Here is a 13,706-nt window from a genome sequence, read left to right as displayed (position 1 = left end):
CTAATGGGGATACTTAATAAATGCAACAAAGAAAATACACAAAACAACACCTGATTCAAAACTTTGAGTTGTATTATTTAAATGATTATACAAAATATTATGTTGTGTTTATGGGGAATACAATCATCCCAGCTTTGCAGATTTTGCTGTGAAGAGAGACTTATTAGCTCACTTGATTTGATACTGCCCATATGATGTAGCTTGTTTTGGGTCGCAGGTTCAGGAATGGCTGAAAAATCTCAACATTTACTTAAAACTTAGTCTGCAAATAGCACTGCTGGGTGATTTGAAAAGCCATAGTCAATCGATCAATAATACTCTTAGTAAAAATCAACATTTTTTTATTTAGAATCTGCAGGAACTATGAGGATGGAAAGGTTCAGAACTTTTGTGAAACCTCACAGCCAGTTGAAAAATACAGTACCAGTCAAAAATTTGGACACACCTACTCATTCAAGGGTTTTAATTGATTTTTTAATATTTTCTACACTGTAGAATAATATTGAAGACATCACAACTATGAAATAACACATATGGAATCATGTAGTAGCCAACAAAAAAAAGTGAAACAAATCTTTTAGATCCTTCAAAGTAGCCACCCTTTGCCTTGATGACAGATTTGCACACTCTTGGCATTCTCTCAACCAGCGTCATGAGGTAGTCACCTGGAATACATTTAAATTAACAGGTGTACTTTGTGAAAAGTTCAATTGTGGAATTTCTTCTTAATGAGTTTGAGCCAATCAGTTGTGTTGAGACAAGGTAGGGTTGGTATACAGAAGATAGCCCTATTTGGTATAAGAGTTATAAGTACAAGTCCATATTATGGCAAGAACAGCTCAAATAAGCAAAGAGAAACGACAGTCCGTTACTTTCAGACATGAAGGTCAGTAGTCAATACAGAAAACTTCAAGAACTTTGAAAGTTTATTCAAGCTCAGTCGCAAAATCCAAGCGCTATGATGAAACTGGCTCTCATGAGGACCACCACAGGAATGGAAGACCCAGAGTTACCTCTGTTGCAGAGGATACGTTCATTAGAGTTAACTGCACCTCAGAAATTGCAGCTCAAATAAATGCTTCACAGAGTTCAAGTAACAGACACATCACAACATCAACTGTTCAGAGGAGACCACGTGAATCAGGCCTTCATGGTCAAATTGCTGCAAAGAAATCCCTACTAAAGGACACCAATAGGAAGAAGAGACTTGCTTCGGCCAAGAAACACGAGCAATGGACATTAGACCGGTGGCAATCTGTCCTTTGATCTGAGTCCAAATTTGAGATTTTTGGTCCCAACCGTCGTGTCTTTGTGAGACACAAAGTGGGTGAACGGATGATCTCCGCATGTGTGGTTCCCACCGTGAACCATGGAGGAGGAGGTGTGATGGTGTGGGAGTGCTTTTCTGGTGACACTGTCTGTGATTTATTTTGAATTCAAGGCACACTTAACCAGCATGGTTACCACAGCATTCTGCAGCGATACGCCATCCCATCTGGTTTGCACTTAGTGTACTATCATTTGTTTTTCAACAGAAGAATGACCCAAAACACACCTCCAAGCTGTGTAAGGGCTATTTGACCAAGAAGGAGAGTGATGGAGTGCTGCATCAGATGACCTGGCCTCCACAATCACCCAACCTCAACCCAACTGAGATTGTTTGGGATGAGTTGGACTGCAGAGTGAAGGAAAAGCAGCCAACAAGTGCTCAGCATATGTGGGAACCAAGAGTGTGCAAAGTTGTCATCAAGGCAAAGGGTGTCTACTTTGAAGAATCTCTAATATATTTTGATTTTGACACTTTTTGGGTTACTACATTATTCCATATCAGTTATTTCATAGTTGTGATGTCTTCACTATTATTCTACAATGTAGAAAATAATAAAAAATAAAGAAAAACCCTTGAATGAGTAGATGTGTCAACTTTTTACTGGTACTGCATATGGCAAGTAAAAATCAAAATGGGATAGGTTTCAGAGATAGATGGGAGGTGTTGAGGGTAGCTGAAGGGTTGGACTAAAGGGATAACAAAGGTCAAATGTACCGTGCCTGTAAAATGTAGAAGTAGAAGTTGGAAGTAGAAGTCTAAGTATTGTCGTCCCTTACTTTACTCCAATTAGGGTAGGGGAGGTAGGTTTAGGGGAAAATAAGAAAGGAAAATATATTGAAAACATTTAAGAAAATATGGGGGATTGTAAATGCTGCAAACAATTACATTGATGTAAGCCACAATCTATCTGCAATACTAAAGCTGATCTACCCCCTAAATGTATTTAAAAAAAATATTTTAAAAAACAGTAATGAGGTTGAGGCAGGGGGATGGAAGATGAAAAAATACGCAATATGTTTGGTGTGATTGAAGGCCAGTGGGGAGTGCTCCAATCATAGTGTTGGAGCTGCACACTGGGCTGCTGATGGGAACACGACACGGACCGGAGCCGGTTCCATCTGCAGTGCTGGAGCCAGATTTAGAACCACTCCCCTCCCTCAGGGAAATCACATCAATCACCCAGCACTGTGCAGTCAGCAGGAAGTCATCAGGTGAACTCTGATGAGGAGAATGGGACCCCACTAGCAGCCAGATGGAGAGCTCAATTAATGATAGAGTTCCTAAACAACTAGATGTGCAGGAGTTGCATTGCATCAACCAATGGTTGCATGCCACGTCATCAACTGTGCAGTCAGGCATCAGATTGTTATGTCACATGATGTAGTTAGATGATATGTTAATACCTATCCAGGCATTGTAAGCCCTGGCATTTGTTGGAATGTACTCATGCAAGAACTGACGTGGGTTGGCGTCTGTGGTGTGCCTGCATTCTTACTAATCACGTACAGCATCCAGCCCCTATGCTCCAGTAATTAGTTAGAAACATAAATAGTTTTAAACAGCAGGATTGCTCTGAAGTGCAAAGCAGTGCCAAAATGGGTTTGCTCTCATGACTGCTTCTTAACAGCACAGCCACCACCAGAGAGCAGAGGGGACCTGCTCTTTAGAACAGGGAAATGGAGGCAAGGAGGGAGTACGGACAAAGCATTTTATTCGTGCATGAACGTGTTTTTCATCCCACTCTTTACCCTTCGGTCTAATCTTACTTTAATGAAAATATAATTTAATCTATCTAGCTCTTTTCCCCTCCCCTGGTCAGTCTTGGTTTGCCTAATGGTGAGTCAGAGCAACAGAGAGAATGTGGATGACAATCCCCCTGCAGACAGGAAGCGCCAGGTGATATGTTGGGAGACCTGCGGCACTCCCAGGATGCAATCTGCTCAGAGCAGGGTGATATGTTGGGACACCTGAGGCACTCCCAGGATGCTGTCTGCTCATAGCCAGGTGATATGTTGGGAGACCTGAGGCGCTCCCAGGATGCTGTCTGCTCATAGCCAGGTGATATGTTGGGAGACCTGCGGCGCTCCCAGGATGCTGTCTGCTCATAGCCAGGTGATATGTTGGGAGACCTGCAAATGCAGCCAATAAGCAACGCATAACTACATATACAGATTCCCAACTTCGAGCTCTTATCATCATTGTTTGAGTTTAACACCACCACAATCAAGTATAGTATGTAATTCTCAACAAACAGAAAATACATCCCTCCCTACTTCATCCCTCCCTACTTCATCCCTCCCTACTTCATCCCTCCCTACTTCATCCCCCCCTACTCCGTATTGAAGACTTGGTTTGACAATCTCCTAATGTCATAAAACTTTTTGGTGTTTTGTAACAGATGTCTCTTTCCATTAATCAAATGGCCCTTGCATAGTTTGGATGCTGAAATTATAATAGAGTGGAGTAGATGAACATGCTCAGGTAGCCTACAGGAGACTTCTGAAGTAGCCTAATCAGATTAAAACATTGTGAATAGTTGGGCTTATGCCACACATAAAAGGTAAAAGGTAATGTACAGTATTTTAAAAGTTCAATTACAAATATTTCGGGTATATTGAAACGTTGGGTACTAAGTCGAGGAATAGTCGCTTGGATCAGAAAGGAGGCAAAACGCAGTGTTATGCTTTTCTGAATAACTGGGCCTGCTGGGAGCATAGGCCTCTGTGGCTACATTACAGTATAAAAGACGACTTGGGAGAATGATGATCGGCAACAGAAAGCACATCAGTATCAAAGTAAAAATACGTCCAGACTGGTCTGCTACTGTGCCTTCTTATCAGTTGAGAGTAGCCCCACAACTGATCCAAATGCAATGAAACATTCAAATAACGGGCTTTTGCGCCATTATTATTATTGAAATGACATTTTCACTACAGTTTATAGCCTAGAGTAGAATTGTACTCACTTGAAAACAATAGTGCAATTATTCATTGGAGTGTGGTGTGGTTAGCTAGTCTTGGTAGGATCATTTGTTTGTCCCTAAACAAGAGTTCCATGTCTTCATTGTTCGTTCATGCGCAATGACACACCTGGCTTCATTCCTCTATCTTGTGGATTTATATTGAACATTGGTGCAGATATTGATGATTTTATGTATGGTATGATTGCTAGTTAACTATTGCAGATCTGGACAAACAATCCAACTACCACTATTGTCACTATGACTAGAGGGCAGCATAGACAGTTGACTGGTAGACTGTATTGACCTGTGGTATAGTAACCACACAAAAAAGCATAGTGCATAAGAGAAGTACCAAAACACCTTGATAGGGGAGGCACATGAAAGAAGATGAGTAAATGTGACTAAATGGAAGACATTATATAGTAAAACCTGCAGAACGGTAAATCAGGGAAAAAAATGCACTACCCTCCCCTGTGCCCAATAAAAAAAAGACAACCCTCTCCAAAGAAAAACATTTAGTTAGACAACAGTCCCCTATCTTGGACCTAAGTAAATGTACCTGTCCTTTAAGGGCAGAAGACAAACAAGCATGTATAAAAAGCCATCCACGATAAGGATTTTACAGATGAGTCCTTACTGCAATGATGCTATGGGTGTTGCTTTTCAGTTGGGTCACTTTCAACACACCAAAAATATGTTACTGTTGCACAAGTCAATGTCCTCTCCAAGGCAATAGATGTTACTGTTGGACAAGTCAATGTCCTCTCCAAGGCAATAGATGTTACTGTTGGACAAGTCAATGTCCTCTCCAAGGCAATAGATGTTACTGTTGGACAAGTCAATGTCCTCTCCAAGGCAATAGATGTTACTGTTGGACAAGTCAATGTCCTCTCCAAGGCAATAGATGTTACTGTTGGACAAGTCAATGTCCTCTCCAAGGCAATAGATGTTACTGTTGGACAAGTCAATGTCCTCTCCAAGGCAATAGATGTTACTGTTGGACAAGTCAATGTCCTCTCCAAGGCAATAGATGTTACTGTTGGACAAGTCAATGTCCTCTCTAAGGCAATAGATGTTACTGTTGGACAAGTCAATGTCCTCTCTAAGGCAATAGATGTTACTGTTGGACAAGTCAATGTCCTCTCTAAGGCAATAGATGTTACTGTTGGACAAGTCAATGTCCTCTCCAAGGCAATAGATGTTTTCATCTGAAGGCAGAAAATGTGGTATCCTTAGTGATTTGACTTATTTTTCAAGACACATTGTCAACAGCAACAGTACAGTGTGTGGGAGTGCATTTAAATTAGCTGATTGTCCTCCTACACAACGACGGCCTAGGAACAGTGGGTTAACTGCCTGTTCAGGGGCAGAACGACAGATTTGTACCTTGTCAGCTTGGGGATTTGAAATTGCAACCTTTCGGTTACTAGTCCAACACTCTAACCATTAGGCTACTCTGCGACCCCTAGTACAGTGCTGTGAAAAAGTATCTAGTTCTCTACTGTTGCATATTTTTGATACTGAACGTTATCAGATCTTAAAGGGAACCTGAGTGAACAAATAACACAACAATTACATACACTATATATAATAAAAGCATGTGGACACCCCTTCAAATGAGTAGATTCGGCTATTCCAGCCACTCCAGTTGCTGACAGGTGTATAAAATCGAGCACACAACCATACCATCTCCATCGACAAACATTGGCTCTAGAATGGCCTTACTGAAGAGCTCAGTGACTTTCAATGTGGCACCATCATAGGATGCCATCATTCCAACAAGTCAGTTCGTCAAATTTCTGCCCTGCTAAAGCTGCCTTTTTGATAGACTGTCTATAAAAAAGTGGTCAGATGAAGCAGATGCTAAACTACAGGACTGTTTTGCTATCACAGACTGGAACATGTTCCGCGATTCTTCCGACGGCATTGAGGAATACACCACATCAGTCACTGGCTTCCAGTGTACATACCCCAACCAGAAGCCATGGATTACATGCAACATTCTCACCGAGCTAAAGGGCAGAGCTGCCACTTTCAAGGAGCGGGACTCTAACCCGGAAGCTTATAAGAAATCCCGCTATGCCCTGTGACGAACACCCCCCCCCCCTCCCTACACTGCTGCTACTCTCTGTTATCATCTATGCATAGCCACTTTAATAACCCTACCTGCATGTACATAATTACCTCGACACTGGTGCCCCCGCACATTATCACATTGACTCTGAACCGGTACCCCCTGTATATAGCCCCGCTATTGTTATTTACTGTTGCTCCTTAATCATTTGTTTTTCCTACCTCTTACTTTTTTTAAAGGAATTTTCTTCAAACTGCAGTGTTGGTTAAGGGCTTTTAAGTAAAGCATTTCACTGTAAGGTTGACATCTGTTGTATTCGGCACATGTGACAAATACAATTTGATTTGACCATGCCCAAACCATATGGGATGGCATATCGCTGCAGAATGCTGTGGTAGCCATGCTGGTTAAGTGTGCCTTGATTTCTAAATAAATTACTGACAGTGTCACCAGCAAAGCACCCCCACACCATCACACCTCCTCCTCCATGCTTTACGGTGGGAAATACACATGCAGAGATCATCCGTTCCCCCACACCGCGTCTCACAATGACACGGTGTGTCAAATCACTAATTTGGACTCCAGACCAAAGGACACATTTCCACCGCTCTAATGTCCATTACTTGTGTCTCTTGGCTCAAGCAAGTCTCTTATTATTATTGGTGTCCTTTAGTTGTGGCTTCCTTACAGCAATTCAGGCCATGAAGGCCTGATTCACACAGTCTCCTAGGCACACGTGTTGTATTCGGAGCATGTGGCAAATTCGAAATCAAATTTGATTTGAAGAGTGGGACACAATTCCTCCACAGCGATGTGAGAGACTTATGAACAACTACAGGAAGTGTTTGGTTGGAGTCATTGTAGCTAAAAGGTGGCAAAACCACAGAGTGTAAGGGGGCAATTACTTTTACACACAGGCTAATTGGGTGTTTCCTAACTTTGTTATTTTATTTATAAATGATGTATCCTTTTATCTAATATTATGTTTTAGTTAAAGATCTGATAACATTCAGTATCAAAAATATGCAAAAATAGAGAAAATCAGGAACGGGGCAAATACTTTTTGCCCTTTTTATTCTGAACTCTTGGACAGCATCTGCCAGACTTATGTGACTTGCATGTTACCTTTAACACAAAAAGTGGACTGTGCTCATGACTAATGTGACCTCTTGATTCACACCTGGCTTGCTATCCCAGCCTGTCTTTACAAATATATGACACATTTGCGCACGCACGCAGAAACACACAAATAGACCTCTCACACATTGCATAGCTGAGCAGCTGACCACCGTACTGTATGTTCTGATGTGGTCCTCTGATGTGCTTCACACACACCGTCCCCTTGGTAAAGCCTGACCTAAATGGCTACTTAGATTGCAATCCACATGTTCTATTTTCCATGCACAACACTGTCAGAGGCTTGGCTTTTAAGTATGAACTCTCTTACACACTACCTAATCTAGTCTCTTTGACAACATTCCCTGTACATATCTGTGCTTCTTAGCTGGGTCTTTTCAAACAAGAAGCAACACCTTAACATCCACTACTTCCCATCTTCATACCTCAGTGATACTCCAACTGCTAGCACAAAACAATACATGTGTCTTTACAGACAAACTGTTACTGATTGATAGAAAAACTGTTTTAATTGATAGCTACTGGGCAACAAAGGCTCAACTTCAAAAGAATGATGGTCTCGATTGTCAAACTCAAGACCCTTCACTGGATTAAACTGTAATGATTTGGGGTCCCTAAAAAGACTCTTAATGTGACGGTGGACTAGTCTAGACTACCAGGGTGTTCTCTTAATGTGACGGTGGACTAGTCTAGACTCCCAGGGTCTTCTCTTAATGTGATGGTGGACTAGTCTAGACAACAAGGGTGTTCTCTAAATGTGATGGTGGACTAGTCTAGACTCCCAGGGTGTTCTCTTAATGTGACGGTGGACTAGTCTAGACTCCCAGGGTGTTCTCTTAATGTGACGGTGGACTAGTCTAGACTCCCAGGGTGTTCTCTTAATGTGACGGTGGACTAGTCTAGACTCCCAGGGTGTTCTCTTAATGTGATGGTGGACTAGTCTAGACTCCCAGGGTGTTCTCTTAATGTGACGGTGGACTAGTCTAGACTCCCAGGGTGTTCTCTTAATGTGACGGTGGACTAGTCTAGACTCCCAGGGTGTTCTCTTAATGTGACGGTAGACTAGTCTAGACTCCCAGGGTGTTCTCTTAATGTGACGGTGGACTAGTCTAGACTCCCAGGGTGTTCTCTTAATGTGATGGTGGACTAGTCTAGACTCCCAGGGTGTTCTCTTAATGTGACGGTGGACTAGTCTAGACTCCCAGGGTGTTCTCTTAATGTGATGGTGGACTAGTCTAGACTCCCAGGGTGTTCTCTTAATGTGACGGTGGACTAGTCTAGACTCCCAGGGTGTTCTCTTAATGTGACGGTGGACTAGTCTAGACTCCCAGGGTGTTCTCTTAATGTGACGGTAGACTAGTCTAGACTCCCAGGGTGTTCTCTTAATGTGACGGTGGACTAGTCTAGACTCCCTGGGTGATCTCTTAATGTGACGGTGGACTAGTCTAGACTCCCAGGGTGTTCTGTTAATGTGATGGTGGACTAGTCTAGACTCCCAGGGTTTTCTCTTAATGTGACGGTGGACTAGTCTAAACTCCCAGGGTGTTCTCTTAATGTGACGGTGGACTAGTATAGACTACCAGGGTGTTCTCTAAATGTGACGGTGGACTAGTCTAGACTCCCAGGGTGTTCTCTTAATGTGACGGTGGACTAGTCTAGACTCCCAGGGTGTTCTCTTAATGTGACGGTGGACTAGTCTAGACTCCCAGGGTGTTCTCTTAATGTGATGGTGGACTAGTCTAGACTACCAGGGTGTTTTCTAAATTGATGGTGGACTAGTCTAGACTACCAGGGTGTTCTCTTAATGTGATGGTGGACTAGTCTAGACAACCAGGGTGTTCTCTTAATGTGACGGTGGACAAGTCTAGACTCCCAGGGTGTTCTCTTAATGTGACGGTGGACTAGTCTAGCCTCCATGGGTGTTCTCTTAATGTGACGGTGGACTAGTCTAGACTCCCAGGGTGTTCTCTTAATGTGACGGTGGACTAGTCTAGACTCCCAGGGTGTTCTTTTAATGTGACGGTGGACTAGTCTAGACTCCCAGGGTGTTCTCTTAATGTGATGGTGGACTAGTCTAGACTACCAGGGTGTTTTCTTAATTGATGGTGGACTAGTCTAGACAACCAGGGTGTTCTCTTAATGTGACGGTGGACTAGTCTAGACTCCCAGGGTGTTCTCTTAATGTGATGGTGGACTAGTCTAGACTACCAGGGTGTTTTCTTAATTGATGGTGGACTAGTCTAGACTACCAGGGTGTTCTCTTAATGTGATGGTGGACTAGTCTAGACTACCAGGGTGTTCTCTTAATGTGATGGTGGACAAGTCTAGACTCCCAGGGTGTTCTCTTAATGTGACGGTGGACTAGTATAGACTACCAGGGTGTTCTCTAAATGTGACGGTGGACTAGTCTAGACTCCCAGGGTGTTCTCTTAATGTAACGGTGGACTAGTCTAGACTCCCAGGGTGTTCTCTTAATGTGATGGTGGACTAGTCTAGACTACCAGGGTGTTTTCTTAATTGATGGTGGACTAGTCTAGACTACCAGGGTGTTCTCTTAATGTGATGGTGGACTAGTCTAGACTCCCTGGGTGATCTCTTAATGTGACGGTGGACTAGTCTAGACTCCCAGGGTGTTCTCTTAATGTGACGGTGGACTAGTCTAGACTCCCAGGGTGTTCTCTTAATGTGATGGTGGACTAGTCTAGACTACCAGGGTGTTTTCTTAATTGATGGTGGACTAGTCTAGACTACCAGGGTGTTCTCTTAATGTGATGGTGGACTAGTCTAGACTACCAGGGTGTTCTCTTAATGTGATGGTGGACAAGTCTAGACTCCCAGGGTGTTCTCTTAATGTGACGGTGGACTAGTCTAGACTCCCAGGGTGTTCTCTTAATGTGACGGTGGACTAGTCTAGACTCCCAGGGTGTTCTCTTAATGTGATGGTGGACTAGTCTAGACTCCCAGGGTGTTCTCTTAATGTGACGGTGGACTAGTCTAGACTCCCAGGGTGTTCTCTTAATGTGACGGTGGACTAGTCTAGACTCCCAGGGTGTTCTCTTAATGTGACGGTAGACTAGTCTAGACTCCCAGGGTGTTCTCTTAATGTGACGGTGGACTAGTCTAGACTCCCAGGGTGTTCTCTTAATGTGATGGTGGACTAGTCTAGACTCCCAGGGTGTTCTCTTAATGTGACGGTGGACTAGTCTAGACTCCCAGGGTGTTCTCTTAATGTGATGGTGGACTAGTCTAGACTCCCAGGGTGTTCTCTTAATGTGACGGTGGACTAGTCTAGACTCCCAGGGTGTTCTCTTAATGTGACGGTGGACTAGTCTAGACTCCCAGGGTGTTCTCTTAATGTGACGGTAGACTAGTCTAGACTCCCAGGGTGTTCTCTTAATGTGACGGTGGACTAGTCTAGACTCCCTGGGTGATCTCTTAATGTGACGGTGGACTAGTCTAGACTCCCAGGGTGTTCTGTTAATGTGATGGTGGACTAGTCTAGACTCCCAGGGTTTTCTCTTAATGTGACGGTGGACTAGTCTAAACTCCCAGGGTGTTCTCTTAATGTGACGGTGGACTAGTATAGACTACCAGGGTGTTCTCTAAATGTGACGGTGGACTAGTCTAGACTCCCAGGGTGTTCTCTTAATGTGACGGTGGACTAGTCTAGACTCCCAGGGTGTTCTCTTAATGTGACGGTGGACTAGTCTAGACTCCCAGGGTGTTCTCTTAATGTGATGGTGGACTAGTCTAGACTACCAGGGTGTTTTCTAAATTGATGGTGGACTAGTCTAGACTACCAGGGTGTTCTCTTAATGTGATGGTGGACTAGTCTAGACAACCAGGGTGTTCTCTTAATGTGACGGTGGACAAGTCTAGACTCCCAGGGTGTTCTCTTAATGTGACGGTGGACTAGTCTAGCCTCCATGGGTGTTCTCTTAATGTGACGGTGGACTAGTCTAGACTCCCAGGGTGTTCTCTTAATGTGACGGTGGACTAGTCTAGACTCCCAGGGTGTTCTTTTAATGTGACGGTGGACTAGTCTAGACTCCCAGGGTGTTCTCTTAATGTGATGGTGGACTAGTCTAGACTACCAGGGTGTTTTCTTAATTGATGGTGGACTAGTCTAGACAACCAGGGTGTTCTCTTAATGTGACGGTGGACTAGTCTAGACTCCCAGGGTGTTCTCTTAATGTGATGGTGGACTAGTCTAGACTACCAGGGTGTTTTCTTAATTGATGGTGGACTAGTCTAGACTACCAGGGTGTTCTCTTAATGTGATGGTGGACTAGTCTAGACTACCAGGGTGTTCTCTTAATGTGATGGTGGACAAGTCTAGACTCCCAGGGTGTTCTCTTAATGTGACGGTGGACTAGTATAGACTACCAGGGTGTTCTCTAAATGTGACGGTGGACTAGTCTAGACTCCCAGGGTGTTCTCTTAATGTAACGGTGGACTAGTCTAGACTCCCAGGGTGTTCTCTTAATGTGATGGTGGACTAGTCTAGACTACCAGGGTGTTTTCTTAATTGATGGTGGACTAGTCTAGACTACCAGGGTGTTCTCTTAATGTGATGGTGGACTAGTCTAGACTCCCTGGGTGATCTCTTAATGTGACGGTGGACTAGTCTAGACTCCCAGGGTGTTCTCTTAATGTGACGGTGGACTAGTCTAGACTCCCAGGGTGTTCTCTTAATGTGATGGTGGACTAGTCTAGACTACCAGGGTGTTTTCTTAATTGATGGTGGACTAGTCTAGACTACCAGGGTGTTCTCTTAATGTGATGGTGGACTAGTCTAGACTACCAGGGTGTTCTCTTAATGTGATGGTGGACAAGTCTAGACTCCCAGGGTGTTCTCTTAATGTGACGGTGGACTAGTATAGACTACCAGGGTGTTCTCTAAATGTGACGGTGGACTAGTCTAGACTCCCAGGGTGTTCTCTTAATGTAACGGTGGACTAGTCTAGACTCCCAGGGTGTTCTCTTAATGTGATGGTGGACTAGTCTAGACTACCAGGGTGTTTTCTTAATTGATGGTGGACTAGTCTAGACTACCAGGGTGTTCTCTTAATGTGATGGTGGACTAGTCTAGACTACCAGGGTGTTCTCTTAATGTGATTGTGGACAAGTCTAGACTCCCAGGGTTTTCTCTTAATGTGACGGTGGACTAGTCTAGACTCCCTGGGTGATCTCTTAATGTGACGGTGGACTAGTCTAGACTCCCAGGGTGTTCTCTTAATGTGACGGTGGACTAGTCTAGACTCCCAGGGTGTTCTCTTAATGTGATGGTGGACTAGTCTAGACTACCAGGGTGTTCTCTTAATGTGATGGTGGACAAGTCTAGACTCCCAGGGTTTTCTCTTAATGTGACGGTGGACTAGTCTAGACTCCCTGGGTGATCTCTTAATGTGACGGTGGACTAGTCTAGACTCCCAGGGTGTTCTCTTAATGTGACGGTGGACTAGTCTAGACTCCCAGGGTGTTCTCTTAATGTGACGGTGGACTAGTCTAGACTCCCAGGGTGTTCTCTTAATGTGTCGGTGGACTAGTCTAGACTCCCAGGGTGTTCTCTTAATGTGACGGTGGACTAGTCTAGCCTCCCTGGGTGTTCTCTTAATGTGACGGTGGACTAGTCTAGCCTCCCAGGGTGTTCTCTTAATGTGATGGTGGACTAGTCTAGACTCCCTGGGTGATCTCTTAATGTGACGGTGGACTAGTCTAGACTCCCAGGGTGTTCTCTTAATGTGACGGTGGACTAGTCTAGACTCCCAGGGTGTTCTCTTAATGTGATGGTGGACTAGTCTAGACTACCAGGGTGTTTTCTTAATTGATGGTGGACTAGTCTAGACTACCAGGGTGTTCTCTTAATGTGATGGTGGACTAGTCTAGACTACCAGGGTGTTCTCTTAATGTGATGGTGGACAAGTCTAGACTCCCAGGGTGTTCTCTTAATGTGACGGTGGACTAGTATAGACTACCAGGGTGTTCTCTAAATGTGACGGTGGACTAGTCTAGACTCCCAGGGTGTTCTCTTAATGTAACGGTGGACTAGTCTAGACTCCCAGGGTGTTCTCTTAATGTGATGGTGGACTAGTCTAGACTACCAGGGTGTTTTCTTAATTGATGGTGGACTAGTCTAGACTACCAGGGTGTTCTCTTAATGTGATGGTGGACTAGTCTAGACTACCAGGGTGTTCTCTTAA

General features: G+C 43.9%; 1 long non-coding RNA gene across 1 annotated transcript in view; it reads right to left on the bottom strand.

Annotated features, from left to right (window-relative positions):
- Window positions 1-3,019: 3,019 nt before the first annotated feature.
- The window catches only part of LOC109867765 (uncharacterized), a 39,464-nt gene continuing 28,777 nt past the window's right edge, over window positions 3,020-13,706 (bottom strand). Inside the window, exon 4 of the long non-coding RNA XR_002251849.2 lies at window positions 3,020-3,459. This is a non-coding gene — a long non-coding RNA (uncharacterized LOC109867765). The remainder of the gene's footprint in view (window positions 3,460-13,706) is intronic.

This window comes from Oncorhynchus kisutch, linkage group LG22 (genome assembly GCF_002021735.2).
Source record: "Oncorhynchus kisutch isolate 150728-3 linkage group LG22, Okis_V2, whole genome shotgun sequence".
Taxonomy (NCBI): domain Eukaryota; kingdom Metazoa; phylum Chordata; class Actinopteri; order Salmoniformes; family Salmonidae; genus Oncorhynchus; species Oncorhynchus kisutch.
This window is presented reverse-complemented; position numbering and strand designations above follow the sequence as displayed.